Genomic DNA, 13,120 nt, shown 5'->3' with positions numbered 1-13,120 from the left:
TCGCCAGCTCATATACAGTGCATAAAATATATTTATATAATATATTTATATATATACCCTTATACACCATTTTAATAAAAAATATCACAAAATTCTTCTAAGTCCCTCGGGAAGAGTGAAAGATGCGCACGTTCATTTTCAGCGTTCCTAGACCTTCCTATAAGAAGTTAGCCAAAAAGTAGCTTCGAAAAACGCTTAGGTTAAGTTTCAGAGTTGCTTCTAATGTACCAAAGCTTGACTTAGACATAATTTCACTCTCACAACATTATAGCTGGTTGGAGACAGTCTGAACCACAAGTACCGGGTCGATGGTTCTGGGCGTATACTGGGGGGACGGGGACGACTCCCATTAACCCCTGACTATACCGGGGATACGCTTATCACAATGCCTTTCTGGTCTGTGCTGAAGCAGGGCATTCTGGCAGCCAAGTGGCTTGACCTTTATTAGTGAGCCTGGTTACCCCCTCTCGGAACCACAGACTTAGAAATCGCCAGCTCATATACAGTGCATAAAATATATTTATTTAATATATTTATATATATACCCTTATACACCATTTTAATAAAAAATATCACAAAATTCTAAGTCCCTCGGGAAGAGTGAAAGATGCGCACGGTCATTTTCAGCGTTCCTAGACCTTCCTATAAGAAGTTAGCCAAAAAGTAGCTTCGAAAAACGCTTAGGTTAAGTTTCAGAGTTGCTTCTAATGTAGCAAAGCTGGACTTAGACATAATTTCACTCTCACAACATTATGGCTGGTTGGAGACAGTCTGAACCACAAGTACCGGGTCCATGGTTCTGGGCGTATACTGGGGGGACGGGGACGACTCCCATTAACCCCTGACTTTACCGGGGATACGCTTATCACAATGCCTTTCTGGTCTGTGCTGAAGCAGGGCATTCTGCCAGCCAAGTGGCTTGACCTTTATTAGTGAGCCTGGTTACCCCCTCTCGGAACCACAGACTTAGAAATCGCCAGCTCATATACAGTGCATAAAATATATTTATATAATATATTTATATATATACCCTTATACACCATTTTAATACAAAATATCACAAAATTCTTCTAAGTCCCTCGGGAAGAGTGAAAGACGCGCACGTTCATTTTCAGCGCTCCTAGACCTTCCTATAAGAAGTTAGCCAAAAAGTAGCTTCGAAAAACGCTTAGGTTAAGTTTCAGAGTTGCTTCTAATGTAACAAAGCTGGACTTAGACATAATTTCACTCTCACAATATTATGGCTGGTTGGAGACAGTCCGAACCACAAGTACCGGATCGATGGTTCTGGGCGTATACTGGGGGGACTGGCGGGACTCCCATTAACCCCTGACTATACCGGGGATACGCTTATCACAATGCCTTTCTGGTCTGTGCTGAAGCAGGGCATTCTGCCAGCCAAGTGGCTTGACCTTTATTAGTGAGCCTGGTTACCCCCTCTCGGAACCACAGACTTAGAAATCGCCAGCTCATATACAGTGCATAAAATATATTTATATAATATATTTATATATATACCCTTATACACCATTTTAATAAAGAAATATCACAAAATTCTTCTAAGTCCCTCGGGAAGAGTGAAAGACGCGCACGTTCATTTTCAGAGCTCCTAGACCTTCCTATAAGAAGTTAGCCAAAAAGTAGCTTCGAAAAACGCTTAGGTTAAGTTTCAGAGTTGCTTCTAATGTACCAAAGCTGGACTTAGACATAATTTCACTCTCACAACATTATGGCTGGTTGGAGACAGTCCGAACCACAAGTACCGGGTCCATGGTTCTGGGCGTATACTGGGGGAAGGGGACGACTCCCATTAACCCCTGACTATACCGGGGATACGCTTATCACAATGCATTTCTGGTCTGTGCTGAAGCAGGGCATTCTGGCAGCCAAGTGGCTTGACCTTTATTAGTGAGCCTGGTTACCCCCTCTCGGAACCACAGACTTAGAAATCGCCAGCTCATATACAGTGCATAAAATATATTTATATAATATATTTATATATATACCCTTATACACCATTTTAATAAAAAAATATCACAAAATTCTTCTAAGTCCCTCGGGAAGAGTGAAAGACGCGCACGTTCATTTTCAGAGCTCCTAGACCTTCCTATAAGAAGTTAGCCAAAAAGTAGCTTCGAAAAACGCTTAGGTTAAGTTTCAGAGTTGCTTCTAATGTACCAAAGCTGGACTTAGACATAATTTCACTCTCACAACATTATGGCTGGTTGGAGACAGTCCGAACCACAAGTACCGGGTCCATGGTTCTGGCCGTACTGTTTATTGGGGGGACGGGGACGACTCCTATTAACCCCTGACTATACCGGGGATACGCTTATCACAATGCCTTTCTGGTCTGTGCTGAAGCAGGGCATTCTGGCAACCAAGTGGCTTGACCTATATTAGTGAGCCTGGTTACCCCCTCTCGGAACCACAGACTTAGAAATCGCAAGCTCATATACAGTGCATAAAATATATTTATATAATATATTTATATATATACCCTTATACACCATTTTAATAAAAAATATCACAAAATTCTTCTAAGTCCCTCGGGAAGAGTGAAAGACGCGCACGTTCATTTTCAGAGCTCCTTGACCTTCCTATAAGAAGTTAGCCAATAAGTAGCTTCGAAAAACGCTTAGGTAAAGTTTCAGAGTTGCTTCTAATGTACCAAAGCTGGACTTAGACATAATTTCACTCTCACAACATTATGGCTGGTTGGAGACAGTCCGAACCACAAGTACCGGGTCCATGGTTCTGGGCGTATACTGGGGGAAGGGGACGACTCCCATTAACCCCTGACTATACCGGGGATACGCTTATCACAATGCATTTCTGGTCTGTGCTGAAGCAGGGCATTCTGGCAGCCAAGTGGCTTGACCTTTATTAGTGAGCCTGGTTACCCCCTCTTGGAACCACAGACTTAGAAATCGCCAGCTCATATACAGTGCATAAAATATATTTATATATATACCCTTATACACCATTTTAATAAAAAATATCACAAAATTCTTCTAAGTCCCTCGGGAAGAGTGAAAGACGCGCACGTTCATTTTCAGAGCTCCTTGACCTTCCTATAAGAAGTTAGCCAAAAAGTAGCTTCGAAAAACGCTTAGGTTAAGTTTCAGAGTTGCTTCTAATGTACCAAAGCTGGACTTAGACATAATTTCACTCTCACAACATTATGGCTGGTTGGAGACAGTCCGAACCACAAGTACCGGGTCCATGGTTCTGGGCGTATACTGGGGGGACGGGGATTACTCCCATTAACCCCTGACTATACCGGGGATACGCTTATCACAATGCCTTTCTGGTCTGTGCTGAAGCAGGGCATTCTGGCAGCCAAGTGGCTTGACCTTTATTAGTGAGCCTGGTTACCCCCTCTCGGAACCACAGACTTAGAAATCGCCAGCTCATATACAGTGCATAAAATATATTTATATATATACCCTTATACACCATTTTAATAAAAAATATCACAAAATTCTTCTAAGTCCCTCGGGAAGAGTGAAAGACGCGCACGTTCATTTTCAGAGCTCCTAAACCTTCCTATAAGAAGTTAGCCAAAAAGTAGCTTCGAAAAACGCTTAGGTTAAGTTTCAGAGTTGCTTCTAATGTACCAAAGCTGGACTTAGACATAATTTCACTCTCACAACATTATGGCTGGTTGGAGACAGTCCGAACCACAAGTACCGGGTCCATGGTTCTGGCCGTATATTGGGGGGACGGGGACGACTCCCATTAACCCCTGACTATACCGGGGATACGCTTATCACAATGCCTTTCTGGTCTGTGCTGAAGCAGGGCATTCTGGCAACCAAGTGGCTTGACCTATATTAGTGAGCCTGGTTACCCCCTCTCGGAACCACAGACTTAGAAATCGCCAGCTCATATACAGTGCATAAAATATATTTATATAATATATTTATATATATACCCTTATACACCATTTTAATAAAAAATATCACAAAATTCTTCTAAGTCCCTCGGGAAGAGTGAAAGACGCGCACGTTCATTTTCAGAGCTCCTTGACCTTCCTATAAGAAGTTAGCCAATAAGTAGCTTCGAAAAACGCTTAGGTAAAGTTTCAGAGTTGCTTCTAATGTACCAAAGCTGGACTTAGACATAATTTCACTCTCACAACATTATGGCTGGTTGGAGACAGTCCGAACCACAAGTACCGGGTCCATGGTTCTGGGCGTATACTGGGGGAAGGGGACGACTCCCATTAACCCCTGACTATACCGGGGATACGCTTATCACAATGCATTTCTGGTCTGTGCTGAAGCAGGGCATTCTGGCAGCCAAGTGGCTTGACCTTTATTAGTGAGCCTGGTTACCCCCTCTCGGAACCACAGACTTAGAAATCGCCAGCTCATATACAGTGCATAAAATATATTTATATAATATATTTATATATATACCCTTATACACCATTTTAATAAAAAATATCACAAAATTCTTCTAAGTCCCTCGGGAAGAGTGAAAGACGCGCACGTTCATTTTCAGAGCTCCTTGACCTTCCTATAAGAAGTTAGCCAAAAAAGTAGCTTCGAAAAACGCTTAGGTTAAGTTTCAGAGTTGCTTCTAATGTACCAAAGCTGGACTTAGACATAATTTCACTCTCACAACATTATGGCTGGTTGGAGACAGTCCGAACCACAAGTACCGGGTCCATGGTTCTGGGCGTATACTGGGGGGACGGGGATTACTCCCATTAACCCCTGACTATACCGGGGATACAGTACGCTTATCACAATGCCTTTCTGGTCTGTGCTGAAGCAGGGCATTCTGGCAGCCAAGTGGCTTGACCTTTATTAGTGAGCCTGGTTACCCCCTCTCGGAACCACAGACTTAGAAATCGCCAGCTCATATACAGTGCATAAAATATATTTATATATATACCCTTATACACCATTTTAATAAAAAATATCACAAAATTCTTCTAAGTCCCTCGGGAAGAGTGAAAGACGCGCACGTTCATTTTCAGAGCTCCTTGACCTTCCTATAAGAAGTTAGCCAAAAAGTAGCTTCGAAAAACGCTTAGGTTAAGTTTCAGAGTTTCTTCTAATGTACCAAAGCTGGACTTAGACATAATTTCACTCTCACAACATTATGGCTGGTTGGAGACAGTCCGAACCACAAGTACCGGGTCCATGGTTCTGGGCGTATACTGGGGGGACGGGGATTACTCCCATTAACCCCTGACTATACCGGGGATACGCTTATCACAATGCCTTTCTGGTCTGTGCTGAAGCAGGGCATTCTGGCAGCCAAGTGGCTTGACCTTTATTAGTGAGCCTGGTTACCCCCTCTCGGAACCACAGACTTAGAAATCGCCAGCTCATATACAGTGCATAAAATATATTTATATAATATATTTATATATATACCCTTATACACCATTTTAATAAAAAATATCACAAAATTCTTCTAAGTCCCTCGGGAAGAGTGAAAGACGCGCACGTTCATTTTCAGAGCTCCTTGACCTTCCTATAAGAAGTTAGCCAAAAAGTAGCTTAGAAAAACGCTTAGGTTAAGTTTCAGAGTTGCTTCTAATGTACCAAAGCTGGACTTAGACATAATTTCACACTCACAACATTATGGCTGGTTGGAGACAGTCCGAACCACAAGTACCGGGTCGATGGTTCTGGGCGTATACTGGGGGACGGGGACGACTCCCATTAACCCCTGACTATATCGGGGATACGCTTATCACAATGCCTTTCTGGTCTGTGCTGAAGCAGGGCATTCTGGCAGCCAAGTGGCTTGACCTTTATTAGTGAGCCTGGTTACCCCCTCTCGGAACCACAGACTTAGAAATCGCCAGCTCATATACAGTGCATAAAATATATTTATATAATATATTTATATATATACCCTTATACACCATTTTAATAAAAAATATCACAAAATTCTTCTAAGTCCCTCGGGAAGAGTGAAAGACGCGCATGTTCATTTTCAGAGCTCCTAGACCTTCCTATAAGAAGTTAGCCAAAAAGTAGCTTCGAAAAACGCTTAGGTTAAGTTTCAGAGTTGCTTCTAATGTACCAAAGCTGGACTTAGACATAATTTCACTCTCACAACATTATGGCTGGTTGGAGACAGTCCGAACCACAAGTACCGGGTCCATGGTTCTGGCCGTATACTGGGGGGACGGGGACGACTCCCATTAACCCCTGACTATACCGGGGATACGCTTATCACAATGCCTTTCTGGTCTGTGCTGAAGCAGGGCATTCTGGCAACCAAGTGGCTTGACCTTTATTAGTGAGCCTGGTTACCCCCTCTCGGAACCACAGACTTAGAAATCGCCAGCTCATATACAGTGCATAAAATATATTTATATAATATATTTATATATATACCCTTATACACCATTTTAATAAAAAATATCACAAAATTCTTCTAAGTCCCTCGGGAAGAGTGAAAGACGCGCACGTTCATTTTCAGAGCTCCTAGACCTTCCTATAAGAAGTTAGCCAAAAAGTAGCTTCGAAAAACGCTTAGGTTAAGTTTCAGAGTTGCTTCTAATGTACCAAAGCTGTACTTAGACATAATTTCACTCTCACAACATTATGGCTGGTTGGAGACAGTCCGAACCACAAGTACCGGGTCCATGGTTCTGGCCGTATACTGGGGGGACGGGGACGACTCCCATTAACCCCTGACTATACCGGGGATACGCTTATCACAATGCCTTTCTGGTCTGTGCTGAAGCAGGGCATTCTGGCAGCCAAGTGGCTTGACCTTTATTAGTGAGCCTGGTTACCCCCTCTCGGAACCACAGACTTAGAAATCGCCAGCTCATATACAGTGCATAAAATATATTTATATATATACCCTTATACACCATTTTAATAAAAAATATCACAAAATTATTCTAAGTCCCTCGGGAAGAGTGAAAGATGCGCACGTTCATTTTCAGCGTTCCTAGACCTTCCTATAAGAAGTTAGCCAAAAAGTAGCTTCGAAAAACGCTTAGATTAAGTTTCAGAGTTGCTTCTAATGTACCAAAGCTGGACTTAGACATAATTTCACTCTCACAACATTATGGCTGGTTGGAGACAGTCCGAACCACAAGTACCGGGTCGATGGTTCTGGGCGTATACTGGGGGACGGGGACGACTCCCATTAACCCCTGACTATATCGGGGATACGCTTATCACAATGCCTTTCTGGTCTGTGCTGAAGCAGGTCATTCTGGCAGCCAAGTGTCTTGACCTTTATTAGTGAGCCTGGTTACCCCCTCTCGGAACCACAGACTTAGAAATCGCCAGCTCATATACAGTGCATAAAATATATTTATATAATATATTTATATATATACCCTTATACACCATTTTAATAAAAAATATCACAAAATTCTTCTAAGTCCCTCGGGAAGAGTCAAAGACGCGCACGTTCATTTTCAGAGCTCCTAGACCTTCCTATAAGAAGTTAGCCAAAAAGTAGCTTCGAAAAACGCTTAGGTTAACTTTCAGAGTTGCTTCTAATGTACCAAAGCTGGACTTAGACATAATTTCACTCTCACAACATTATGGCTGGTTGGAGACAGTCCGAACCACAAGTACCGGGTCCATGGTTCTGGCCGTATATTGGGGGGACGGGGACGACTCCCATTAACCCCTGACTATACCGGGGATACGCTTATCACAATGCCTTTCTGGTCTGTGCTGAAGCAGGGCATTCTGGCAACCAAGTGGCTTGACCTATATTAGTGAGCCTGGTTACCCCCTCTCGGAACCACAGACTTAGAAATCGCCAGCTCATATACAGTGCATAAAATATATTTATATAATATATTTATATATATACCCTTATACACCATTTTAATAAAAAATATCACAAAATTCTTCTAAGTCCCTCGGGAAGAGTGAAAGACGCGCACGTTCATTTTCAGAGCTCCTTGACCTTCCTATAAGAAGTTAGCCAATAAGTAGCTTCGAAAAACGCTTAGGTAAAGTTTCAGAGTTGCTTCTAATGTACCAAAGCTGGACTTAGACATAATTTCACTCTCACAACATTATGGCTGGTTGGAGACAGTCCGAACCACAAGTACCGGGTCCATGGTTCTGGGCGTATACTGGGGGGACGGGGATTACTCCCATTAACCCCTGACTATACCGGGGATACGCTTATCACAATGCCTTTCTGGTCTGTGCTGAAGCAGGGCATTCTGGCAGCCAAGTGGCTTGACCTTTATTAGTGAGCCTGGTTACCCCCTCTCGGAACCACAGACTTAGAAATCGCCAGCTCATATACAGTGCATAAAATATATTTATATATATACCCTTATACACCATTTTAATAAAAAATATCACAAAATTCTTCTAAGTCCCTCGGGAAGAGTGAAAGACGCGCACGTTCATTTTCAGAGCTCCTTGACCTTCCTATAAGAAGTTAGCCAAAAAGTAGCTTAAAAAACGCTTAGGTTAAGTTTCAGAGTTGCTTCTAATGTACCAAAGCTGGACTTAGACATAATTTCACTCTCACAACATTATGGCTGGTTGGAGACAGTCCGAACCACAAGTACCGGGTCCATGGTTCTGGGCGTATACTGGGGGGACGGGGATTACTCCCATTAACCCCTGACTATACCGGGGATACGCTTATCACAATGCCTTTCTGGTCTGTGCTGAAGCAGGGCATTCTGGCAGCCAAGTGGCTTGACCTTTATTAGTGAGCCTGGTTACCCCCTCTCGGAACCACAGACTTAGAAATCGCCAGCTCATATACAGTGCATAAAATATATTTATATAATATATTTATATATATACCCTTATACACCATTTTAATAAAAAAATATCACAAAATTCTTCTAAGTCCCTCGGGAAGAGTGAAAGACGCGCACGTTCATTTTCAGAGCTCCTAAACCTTCCTATAAGAAGTTAGCCAAAAAGTAGCTTCGAAAAACGCTTAGGTTAAGTTTCAGAGTTGCTTCTAATGTACCAAAGCTGGACTTAGACATAATTTCACTCTCACAACATTATGGCTGGTTGGAGACAGTCCGAACCACAAGTACCGGGTCCATGGTTCTGGGCGTATACTGGGGGAAGGGGACGACTCCCATTAACCCCTGACTATACCGGGGATACGCTTATCACAATGCATTTCTGGTCTGTGCTGAAGCAGGGCATTCTGGCAGCCAAGTGGCTTGACCTTTATTAGTGAGCCTGGTTACCCCCTCTCGGAACCACAGACTTAGAAATCGCCAGCTCATATACAGTGCATAAAATATATTTATATAATATATTTATATATATACCCTTATACACCATTTTAATAAAAAATATCACAAAATTCTTCTAAGTCCCTCGGGAAGAGTCAAAGACGCGCACGTTCATTTTCAGAGCTCCTAGACCTTCCTATAAGAAGTTAGCCAAAAAGTAGCTTCGAAAAACGCTTAGGTTAACTTTCAGAGTTGCTTCTAATGTACCAAAGCTGGACTTAGACATAATTTCACTCTCACAACATTATGGCTGGTTGGAGACAGTCCGAACCACAAGTACCGGGTCCATGGTTCTGGCCGTATATTGGGGGGACGGGGACGACTCCCATTAACCCCTGACTATACCGGGGATACGCTTATCACAATGCCTTTCTGGTCTGTGCTGAAGCAGGGCATTCTGGCAACCAAGTGGCTTGACCTATATTAGTGAGCCTGGTTACCCCCTCTCGGAACCACAGACTTAGAAATCGCCAGCTCATATACAGTGCATAAAATATATTTATATAATATATTTATATATATACCCTTATACACCATTTTAATAAAAAATATCACAAAATTCTTCTAAGTCCCTCGGGAAGAGTGAAAGACGCGCACGTTCATTTTCAGAGCTCCTTGACCTTCCTATAAGAAGTTAGCCAATAAGTAGCTTCGAAAAACGCTTAGGTAAAGTTTCAGAGTTGCTTCTAATGTACCAAAGCTGGACTTAGACATAATTTCACTCTCACAACATTATGGCTGGTTGGAGACAGTCCGAACCACAAGTACCGGGTCCATGGTTCTGGGCGTATACTGGGGGAAGGGGACGACTCCCATTAACCCCTGACTATACCGGGGATACGCTTATCACAATGCATTTCTGGTCTGTGCTGAAGCAGGGCATTCTGGCAGCCAAGTGGCTTGACCTTTATTAGTGAGCCTGGTTACCCCCTCTCGGAACCACAGACTTAGAAATCGCCAGCTCATATACAGTGCATAAAATATATTTATATAATATATTTATATATATACCCTTATACACCATTTTAATAAAAAATATCACAAAATTCTTCTAAGTCCCTCGGGAAGAGTGAAAGACGCGCACGTTCATTTTCAGAGCTCCTTGACCTTCCTATAAGAAGTTAGCCAAAAAGTAGCTTCGAAAAACGCTTAGGTTAAGTTTCAGAGTTGCTTCTAATGTACCAAAGCTGGACTTAGACATAATTTCACTCTCACAACATTATGGCTGGTTGGAGACAGTCCGAACCACAAGTACCGGGTCCATGGTTCTGGGCGTATACTGGGGGGACGGGGATTACTCCCATTAACCCCTGACTATACCGGGGATACAGTACGCTTATCACAATGCCTTTCTGGTCTGTGCTGAAGCAGGGCATTCTGGCAGCCAAGTGGCTTGACCTTTATTAGTGAGCCTGGTTACCCCCTCTCGGAACCACAGACTTAGAAATCGCCAGCTCATATACAGTGCATAAAATATATTTATATATATACCCTTATACACCATTTTAATAAAAAATATCACAAAATTATTCTAAGTCCCTCGGGAAGAGTGAAAGATGCGCACGTTCATTTTCAGCGTTCCTAGACCTTCCTATAAGAAGTTAGCCAAAAAGTAGCTTCGAAAAACGCTTAGATTAAGTTTCAGAGTTGCTTCTAATGTACCAAAGCTGGACTTAGACATAATTTCACTCTCACAACATTATGGCTGGTTGGAGACAGTCCGAACCACAAGTACCGGGTCGATGGTTCTGGGCGTATACTGGGGGACGGGGACGACTCCCATTAACCCCTGACTATATCGGGGATACGCTTATCACAATGCCTTTCTGGTCTGTGCTGAAGCAGGTCATTCTGGCAGCCAAGTGTCTTGACCTTTATTAGTGAGCCTGGTTACCCCCTCTCGGAACCACAGACTTAGAAATCGCCAGCTCATATACAGTGCATAAAATATATTTATATAATATATTTATATATATACCCTTATACACCATTTTAATAAAAAATATCACAAAATTCTTCTAAGTCCCTCGGGAAGAGTGAAAGACGCGCACGTTCATTTTCAGAGCTCCTAGACCTTCCTATAAGAAGTTAGCCAAAAAGTAGCTTCGAAAAACGCTTAGGTTAAGTTTCAGAGTTGCTTCTAATGTACCAAAGCTGGACTTAGACATAATTTCACTCTCACAACATTATGGCTGGTTGGAGACAGTCCGAACCACAAGTACCGGGTCCATGGTTCTGGGCGTATACTGGGGGAAGGGGACGACTCCCATTAACCCCTGACTATATCGGGGATACGCTTATCACAATGCCTTTCTGGTCTGTGCTGAAGCAGGGCATTCTGGCAGCCAAGTGGCTTGACCTTTATTAGTGAGCCTGGTTACCCCCTCTCGGAACCACAGACTTAGAAATCGCCAGCTCATATACAGTGCATAAAATATATTTATATAATATATTTATTATATACCCTTATACACCATTTTAATAAAAAATATCACAAAATTCTTCTAAGTCCCTCTGGAAGAGTGAAAGACGCGCACGTTCATTTTCAGAGCTCCTAGACCTTCCTATAAGAAGTTAGCCAAAAAGTAGCTTCGAAAAACGCTTAGGTTAAGTTTCAGAGTTGCTTCTAATGTACCAAAGCTGGACTTAGACATAATTTCACTCTCACAACATTATGGCTGGTTGGAGACAGTCCGAACCACAAGTACCGGGTCCATGGTTCTGGCCGTATACTGGGGGGACGGGGACGACTCCCATTAACCCCTGACTATACCGGGGATACGCTTATCACAATGCCTTTCTGGTCTGTGCTGAAGCAGGGCATTCTGGCAACCACGTGGCTTGACCTTTATTAGTGAGCCTGGTTACCCCCTCTCGGAACCACAGACTTAGAAATCGCCAGCTCATATACAGTGCATAAAATATATTTATATAATATATTTATATATATACCCTTATACACCATTTTAATAAAAAATATCACAAAATTCTTCTAAGTCCCTCGGGAAGAGTGAAAGACGCGCACGTTCATTTTCAGAGCTCCTTGACCTTCCTATAAGAAGTTAGCCAAAAAGTAGCTTCGAAAAACGCTTAGGTTAAGTTTCAGAGTTGCTTCTAATGTACCAAAGCTGGACTTAGACATAATTTCACTCTCACAACATTATGGCTGGTTGGAGACAGTCCGAACCACAAGTACCGGGTCCATGGTTCTGGGCGTATACTGGGGGGACGGGGATTACTCCCATTAACCCCTGACTATACCGGGGATACGCTTATCACAATGCCTTTCTGGTCTGTGCTGAAGCAGGGCATTCTGGCAGCCAAGTGGCTTGACCTTTATTAGTGAGCCTGGTTACCCCCTCTCGGAACCACAGACTTAGAAATCGCCAGCTCATATACAGTGCATAAAATATATTTATATATATACCCTTATACACCATTTTAATAAAAAATATCACAAAATTCTTCTAAGTCCCTCGGGAAGAGTGAAAGACGCGCACGTTCATTTTCAGAGCTCCTTGACCTTCCTATAAGAAGTTAGGCAAAAAGTAGCTTAAAAAACGCTTAGGTTAAGTTTCAGAGTTGCTTCTAATGTACCAAAGCTGGACTTAGACATAATTTCACTCTCACAACATTATGGCTGGTTGGAGACAGTCCGAACCACAAGTACCGGGTCCATGGTTCTGGGCGTATACTGGGGGGACGGGGATTACTCCCATTAACCCCTGACTATACCGGGGATACGCTTATCACAATGCCTTTCTGGTCTGTGCTGAAGCAGGGCATTCTGGCAGCCAAGTGGCTTGACCTTTATTAGTGAGCCTGGTTACCCCCTCTCGGAACCACAGACTTAGAAATCGCCAGCTCATATACAGTGCATAAAATATA

Source organism: Ascaphus truei, chromosome 1 (assembly GCF_040206685.1).
Source record: "Ascaphus truei isolate aAscTru1 chromosome 1, aAscTru1.hap1, whole genome shotgun sequence".
Lineage (NCBI taxonomy): Eukaryota > Metazoa > Chordata > Amphibia > Anura > Ascaphidae > Ascaphus > Ascaphus truei.
Note: the sequence above shows the minus strand (reverse complement) of the source record.